Below are 8,922 nucleotides of genomic sequence, written 5' to 3'. Positions count from 1 at the left end.
TGCAGCTACTCGCAGTGGCGCGGACTTGTCGAGAATGCGCTCATCACGTATGCGCTTGAGGACCACATCAACGACGACCCACCGGCGGAACCCACGGCCCATTGGCTCCGCCTTGACGCCCTGGTCAAGCGATGGTTGTATGGTGCTATCTCCCCCGAGCTCCTGCCCATGGTGCTCGATACCGCCGCCTCTGCTCGTGTCCTTTGGGAAAGCATCGAAGCAATCTACCGCGACAACACCGATACGCGAGCTATCTACCTCGAGCAAGAATTTTATAGCCTTCGTCAAGGTGCTATGTCCATCGGTGACTACTGCCGCCGGCAGAAATCACTCGTCGATGAACTCACAGCCATTGGTACTGTCATCAGCGACAAGTCCTTGGTCCACAACGTCCTGCGTGGTCTCAACGACCAGTATAAGCACCTCCGTCCGATCTTCTAGATGCAGCGTCCGCTTCCTTCCTTCGCTGACGTCCGCTCTGCTCTCATGCTCGAGGAACTTACGTCGGAGTCCTCCGACAGCTCGCCCCATACTGCCTTCTACACCAACATCGGCTCCGGCGGCAGCGACAAGCCACCACCCAGCGGTGGGTCATTTGCAGCACCACCCCATGCCTCGTCCTCTCGCGACAACAAGGGGAACGGCCCCAACACCGGAGCTGCTGGTGGTTAGCAGGCCCACAACGGCAACTCCAACCGTTCCAACTCCGGTACTAACAACCGTCGGCGCCGTGGCAGTAATAGTGCTGGTGCTAACATGGGTGGCAAGCCTGCAACGACATGGCCCTCACTCCAGCACTCCTGGTCCGGTGCCATCCACATGTGGCCTGGCCAGTCGCGGTCCTCCGGCCAAGGGCTTCTCGGGCCGGCTCCTCCTGATGCACTCGCCGCCGCACAGCCACCAGCATCTCCTATGTCATGGCAAGGTGTGCCGTGGCAGGGTAATCAATGGCAAGGTGTGCCATGGCAGCCCACCTCACCTGGTGCCTCGTCCAGTGCCTCGACTTCATATGCACCATCGTGGGATCAGCGACAACTCATGCATTCCTTCAACACCATGTCGCTCACACCGCCATCCTCGTCGGAGTGGTACATGGACTCCGGAGCCTCTACTCACATGACCTCGGACCATGGTAATTTAACTTCCTTTTCCCCGCCTACTTCCGCTGCTTACCCATATGTCATTGTCGGAAATGGGTCTCATCTTCCCATAACCCACACCGGCACTGCCTCTATCCACACACCATACTCTACATTTAATCTTAATAATGTTCTTGTCACTCCTAATCTTGTTCTACTCGACAATTTACTATTGATAACCAATGTTCCGTTGAGTTTGATCCTCTCGGCTTTTCTGTGAAGGATCTTCGAACCAGGAACATGATCGTCAGGTGCAATAGCGGGGGCGATCTCTATCCCTTTAATTGGCAGTCCCCAACACATTTGCGCTCTCCACCACCACTCCGTCTCCTACCTTGTGGCATCATCGTCTTGGCCACCTCGGCGCTCAAGCTTTAGATCATCTTCGTAGTGCATCTTTTATCTCTTGTAATAAATGATCAGAGGACTCCTTATGTCATGCATGCCAATTAGGCCATCATGTGTGTAGGACCTTGAAGTATGTCTAGAGGAGGGTGATTAGACTACTTCACCAATTAAAAACTTAATCTTTTCCCAATTTTAGTCTTTGGAAGATTTTAGCTATTTTAGCACAAGTCAAGCAATCTTCACACAATTCAAGCAAGCATGCAAAGAGTATATGAGCAGCGGAAATTAAAGCATGCAACTTGCAAGAATGTAAAGGGAAGGGTTTGGAGAATTCAAACGCAATTGGAGACACGAATGTTTTTGTCGTGGTTCCGATAGGTGGTGCTATCGTACATCCACATTGATAGAGACTTCAACCCACGAAGGGTAACGGTTGCGCGAGTCCACGGAGGGCTCCACCCAAGAAGGGTCCACGAAGAAGCAACCTTGTCTATCCCACCATGGCCGTCGCCCACGAAGGACTTGCCTCACTAGCGGTAGATCTTCACGAAGTAGGCGATCTCCTTGCCCTTACAAACTCCTTGGTTCAACTCCACAATCTCGTCGGAGGCTCCCAAGTGACACCTAGCCAATCTAGGAGACACCACTCTCCAAGAAGTAACAAATGGTGCGTTGATGATGAACTCCTTGCTCTTGTGCTTCAAATGATAGTCTCCCCAACACTCAACTCTCTCTCATAGGATTTGGATCTGGTGGAAAGAAGATTTGAGTGGAAAGCAACTTGGGGAAGGCTAGAGATCAAGATTCATATGGTAGGAATGGAATATCTTGGCCTCAACACATGAGTAGGTGGTTCTCTCTCAGAAATGGTAAGTTGGAAGTGTAGGTTTGTTCTGATGGCTCTCTCCACGAATGAAGAGGAGGTGGAGGGGTATATATAGCCTCCACACAAAATCTAACCGTTACACACAATTTACCAATCTCGGTGGGACCGAATCAACAAACTCGGTCGGACCGATTTAGTAAACCTAGTGACCGTTAGTGATTTCGGTGGGACCGACATGCAACTCGGTAGGACCGATATGGTTAGGGTTAGGGCATAACGTAATCTCGGTGAGACCGATTACACAAACTCGGTGAGACCGATTTTGGTAATTAGCTAACCAGAGAGTTGGTCAGGTCGGTGGGACCGATTCTCTCATTTCGGTGAGACCGAAATGTTACAAAAAGGAAACAAAGAGTTTACATTGCAATCTCGGTGGGATTGATCGCTCACTTCGGTTAGACCGAAACGTTACAAAGGGAAACAGAGAGATTACAATCCCATCTCTGTGAGACCAAGATCCCTATCGGTGAGACCGATTTGCCTAGGGTTTGTGGCAGTGGCTATGACATCTGAACTCGGTGGCGCCGGATAGAAATGAATCGGTGGGGCCGAGTTTGACTTTGGGTTTAGGTCATATGTGGATATGAGAAAGTAGTTGAGGGTTTTTGGAGCATATCACTAAGCACTTGAAGCAAGAAACTCATTAAGCAACACCTCATCCCTCCTTGATAGTATTGGCTTTTCCTATAGACTCAATGTGATCTTGGATCACTAAAATATAAAATGTAGAGTCTTGAGCTTTTGAGCTTGAGCCAATCCTTTTCTCCTTAATATTTTGAGGGATCCACTTTCATCATCCATGCCATGCCATTCATTGAGCTTTCCTGAAATATTTTTCTTGGAATAGTATTAGCTCAATGAGCTATATGTTGTTATGAATTACCAAAACCACCTAGGGATAGTTGCACTTTCAATCTCCCCCTTTTTGGTAATTGATGACAACATATAGATCAAAGCTTCGACAAATGATAATAAGATAGAAAAAACATCATCGCTTTGAGAAGTATGTGATAAGCAAGAGCTCCCCCTAAATTTGTGCATAGTTTAAGATTTGCTTTGGCCTGCAAATGCACAAGGAATTAGGCTCATGGGTTACTCTTCCATGTCACATACATCTTGGTGGAGCGCTCAAAATAATAAAGATTGAATACATGCACTCATCACCAAGCAAAGTGAATGATCATATAAAGATAAATAAGATAATATCATCTAACAAGCATAAGTGTAGCTTATGATCAAACACATGATCATCAATGTCTCACAGATAATAGCATAGTATCTCAAGCAAGCAAAAGCAAACAAAGTTCAACCATGAAGACAAGAGAGAACAAAAGCAAACTCTCTCTCTCGAAGCCTATGATCTATACATTTTTCTCCCCCTTTGGCAACAAGTTACCAAAAAGTTCCTAGAAAATGCATAGTACTATTTCGTCTCTCAGGCTTGGTCTTCAGTTGGTGGTGTAGAGATGGCTCCTTGGATGAAGACTTCAGTTGATGTGGATGGAGCTGAAGGAGTTGATGTTGGAGCTGGTTGCACTGGAGCTGTAGCTGGTGCAGATGAAGTGGCTCTTGTGTCTGTCACTGGCTCTGCAGCTGATCTCTGAGCTCGAGGTACTCTAGCAAATGCATCAGTGGTTGTCCTGCCCTTCCTCTCCTGCATGTCATCCTGTAGCTGCTCCACAATTGGCTGAATCTCAGTTACTTTGACATCTAAATCATAGAATTTTTGTTCCATGATTCTTTCCAGGCTCTCCTGGTTTTGAGTTAGGGTGGCCAACCCCTTCTCAATCCTCAGAGTTGATGCTATCAAGTAACTAAGCTAGTCCTGCTTGCTCTTCAAAAAGTACTCAGATGCCTCCTCTAGAGTTGGCATCTTGGCAGCCTTCTCCTTCTTTGCTTTCTCCTTCTTCTCTTGAGCTTGCACTGAGGATGGTTTATTCTCATTCATCACAACTTGATTGTCCTCAAAGTCTGGATAGAGAACAAAATGTTCCTTATCCAATAGATATCTACCTGTGCCCATCTTTGAGTTGATCAGCTCCTGGATTTGTGGGGCATACCCACAACTTCTCTTTTGGTCTGCTACTGTCCTCTTGATAGTCTCAACCATGAGGCTCATGACCTTGAATTTCTGTGGCACATCAAATATGTGTAGCAAATTAATTGCATGCCCTCTGATCATGTTGTGGTCACCTGACTTGGGCAAAAGAGTGTGCCTAAGGATCCAGTTGATCGTAGGCAGCCCTGATAGAAGAAAATGGACAGACCCAAACTTGAAAGTCTCAAGTGCCTTGTCTGGGATCTCCTTGTACATATGGGACATGTAATTGTGGTCCTTTTTCTTCTTGGAGTAGACATACAAGTCATCTTCACTCTCCTCTGGGGCATTGATCAGATTGTCCCATTCCTTAATAGTTGATTGGTACCTTGTACCTTCAGACATCCAGACAATTCTGCCATCAGGATAAAAATGAGTTGCGGAGTAGAATTGCATAACTAGCTCATCATTCCAGTTTGTGAACTTCTGTCCAACAAACTCATCAACTCCACAAGCCTTAAAGCTGTCATATACTCCTGGGTAGTGATCCTCATTTTCCTTCATGAATTTCCAGTCCACCCACCTCATGTCACAAACTATGGGCTTCTTATCCAATAGCACATTCTCATAGAAGTCATGTTGTTCCTTAGCGTGGAACTTGTAATCAACAACGGTTCTTCTCCTTATTGCATATGGATTAGACATTCTCCACTGCCTGAGCCCTGCATCTTTCCTCATCTTCATATTCTCAGCCACTGGATGAGCATCGTTGTGGTATGGAATCTTGGGTTTGAGCTTCCTCAGGACTTGTCCTTCATCATCTTCCTCAGCAGCAACTTCAGGCACTGGGGCCTTGTTCTTCTCAGCAGCTGGTATGCTCCTGGTATTCCTCTTAGGTTCAGACTTGGCCTTGGAGGCAGCTTTGGGTGCTTCTTTGGGCTTTGATGATGCAGCCCCTGACCTTATAGCATCACCCATCAGCTTTTGTGCCTTGGGTGCTGGTGCAGCAGCCTCTTCTTCCTCCTCCTCTTCCATCATGGAAGGTTGTCCAACAACTCTGACCATGGTCTTTCTGACCCTTTCCTTTCTCTTCTTTCCTTCTGCAGCTGACTCTTTGGGATCAGGTTTCTCTGGTTCTTGTGTTGATCCTCTGACCTTCAGCATAGGTGTCCTCTTGGCAGGGACCTTCCTATTAAGTCCAGGCTTTGTGGTCTTTGCTGAGCCATACTCCTTCTTGAGCACCACTTTCTTGGAAGTAGCCTCATCTTCAGCTGCCACATAGTCCTCATCCTCTGAGTCTGAGGTTCTCTTCCTTCTGGCTCTTGTGGCTGCTTTGGGCAAATTGCTAGGGGTGCTCCTGTTGCCTTCATCTGAGGAACTAGAGGGACTAGTGCCCTCACTCATGTGAATCTGCTCTTCTTCCCTGTTCTGGCTGTCACTTTGGTCTGACATGTTGAAAATACTGACTGCTGACCCTGTGAATAGTTATAGATGAGATAGAATGGATGCCATCACAAAATGTAGAGATTTTTGCAAAAGAATGATTCAAAAACTTAGTTTTAGTTTTCCACAGAAAGCGTTTCGGATCAACCGATTTTCAAACTCGGTGATACTGAAGCAGCTTTTGGAACCTAAACTAGTGATCTCGATCAGACCGAGTCACAATTCGGTGGCACCGAGACTGCTAGGGTTTCACTGAGTTCTAAAATCGGTCACACCGATTAGCAATTATCGGTCAGACCGAGAGTCACTTGTGCAATGGCGTTAGACGAATCGGTGGGACCGAGTTTTTCAACTCGGTGGGTCCGAGATGGTTTCGGTGGAAACCTAACCCTAAATTTTCAAATCGCATCTATTCTAGAGATTGTTTTGACTGGATAGAGGTGTTTCAATCGTGGCAAGAATCTTAATGAACACAATGTGCTAGGAATTGGACGGGGATAGCACTGTGATCGAGTCCATACCCTAGTTTGGCAATGAACTCGCTACGGCGGCAACGACAGGGATGAATTTCGTTGACGGCGGCGGAGACCAGCGACTGGAGGCAGCTGGCGATGAAGTCAATGATCCGGAGACCTAGGAGGCAGAGCAAGCTATGCGCGGGCGAAGTGGTTCGGAGAAAGTTTTCCAAATTTTGCTCGTGTGTATATATAGCCCGACCCTGTCGGTGTGACCGAGTGGAACAACTCGGTGGCACCGAGATGCATAACTATTGACAGTTACAGCAACTCGGTTTGACCAAAAGGTTCAAATCGGTTGCACCGAGATTGAAAACCTAGATCGACTTAGTGATCTCGATATGACCGAAATGGAAGACTCGGTCAGACCGAAACACACAAAGAAGTTTTGGAAGTTTAAGTCCATGACGAATCGGGGACTCCGAGTGCTTCTCACACAGAGTGGTTCGAATCTGACTTGATCAAATTTTGTGATGTAGCATGAATAGAGTTTGAGACAATAAAAGCATAGATAGCTAGAGAAGGTTCTTAGGCATTCTTGTTCATCCACTTGGCAAAAGAAAAAGAAACCAATCAATCAAAACAACAAGTGGATGTCCTCGAATGAGTTAAATATGCAACCAACATGCTCACACAACAAAATGGCAAATGAAATATGTGGCAAAACATGCACATACAATTCTAGCATCTATCAAACAATTGGCGATGACTAGGTCATCTATATATGAGTATATTGACTTAGGAGTCAAATGAGAACATTTGATCACAGGTCATACTCATCGTTTAAGCTCAAGTGGGGTTACCACTTTTACATAATGCATTGATGTGTTCACATCATTAGAGTTGCTTTGACTCAATTCTTAGAGTTAAGCTCCCCCTAGATGTGAGATCCCCCCTTAGAGGGATGAACTAACCTTGGGTTTTGTCGATGATGACTTCATGTAGGTGTTGAAGATGTGGATGCTCAATGTTGATGTAGATCATTTGGAGCAATCCTTTGGAGTGAGTTGCACTTTCAATACCTACACGGGTTAGTCCCACAAGGAACAAACAAGTATATCCATAGACATAGAGTGATGCACACACAATATGATGCCCATGAAAGCATTAGGTTACCTTGTCCCTTGCCTTACCAACATGAGGGTTTGTGACTCCTTGAACTAGTGCAAGATGTGGAAGTTGATTGCACTTGTCCTTGCCATAATGATATGAGTGAAGAATGTTGGCGGAGTCACCCTCAAGAACTCTCTAGTTCTTCTTCTTCGGGATCCACATCATCTTGATGGGAATCCTTGGAGTTCTAGTTGTGCTTGATGAAGTAGAACTTGACGTAGTCTTGGGAACCCACTTGACCAAGGCCTTAGGAGCTTCTTCAAATGCATCTATCTCCTATTGAAGCTTGTCCTTGCCTTTGTTCTTGTGGTCTTGTGGTGGAAGATCATCTTGAGCTTGTGTTCCCTTGAAGGAAGTGGGATCATACTTCTCTTGTTGAGGAATAAACTTCGTCTTGGGGTATTGATCTTCTTCCCACTCAACTCCATTGGCATTGAATTTTTGTTCAAAACCAACACCTTGATTCTTCCGGTGCCTTCCTTGCTTGCGTACAATTTCCTCGAATTGCTTACTCCCGGCAAGGCTCTTGTATACACCTTTCTCTATAATTCCCTTCAATAAGCTATTTTCTTGCTCAAGTGTAACTTGGCTATGAGAATCATTAGTGGAATCAAGAGAACTACTAGAAGCAACAATATTGGATTTAGCATGATTATTGTTACTACTAGAGGAAGAATCCTTCTTATTCTTGTTACTAGACTTGACTTGAGGCATGTAAGTAGATAAGAGTAAACGCTTGGCAATGTAAGAAGAACTTTTCTTGCGAAGATCATCATTGATTGCTTTTAAGAACTCATGCTCTTGCTCAAGATTGAGCTTTTCAAAGCGTAACTTCTCATGAGTCCTCAAAAGTTCTCGATGATCCCCTAAGATAGTTTCATGAGCTAACTTAAGAGTGTTTAGTTCTTTTGTTAGAAGCTCAATCTTCTCCTTATCATTGTCATTCGTTTTATCTTGTTTAACATGATTAATTGACGTTTCATCATAGTATTCATCACTAGAGTTGTCAACAAGTAGATCATCATCACCTAACAAGTCATCTTCATCACTATTGAAATCAACATACTTGAGGTGAGTTACCTTAGGGCCTTTAGCCATGAAGCATCTTCCAATTCCTTCATTTGGTGAATCAAATATGTCGTAGGAGTTGGTCGACACAAGTGCTAGACTGAGTATGTTCGGAGTCAGAGTGATAGCTTCTCTCAGAGTGATGTTCAGAGTCGGAACCGGATACCCATTCACCAACATGAGCTTGATGTCTTTGTTTTGTGTAGCTCTTTTATGACTTGTCCTTCCTTTCCAAATCCTTGCTTCTTTGGGATGTTCTTCGTTCATAACGATCATCTCTACTCCTTCTCTCTCTTGGCGGTGATTCTGCTCTTCTACTTATTCTCTTGGGAGAATCTTCTCTTCTTTTGTAGGGTGCCGTACACTCATTGG

Source organism: Triticum aestivum, chromosome 7B, assembly GCF_018294505.1.
Source record: "Triticum aestivum cultivar Chinese Spring chromosome 7B, IWGSC CS RefSeq v2.1, whole genome shotgun sequence".
NCBI classification, from domain to species: Eukaryota; Viridiplantae; Streptophyta; class Magnoliopsida; order Poales; family Poaceae; genus Triticum; species Triticum aestivum.
Note: the sequence above shows the minus strand (reverse complement) of the source record.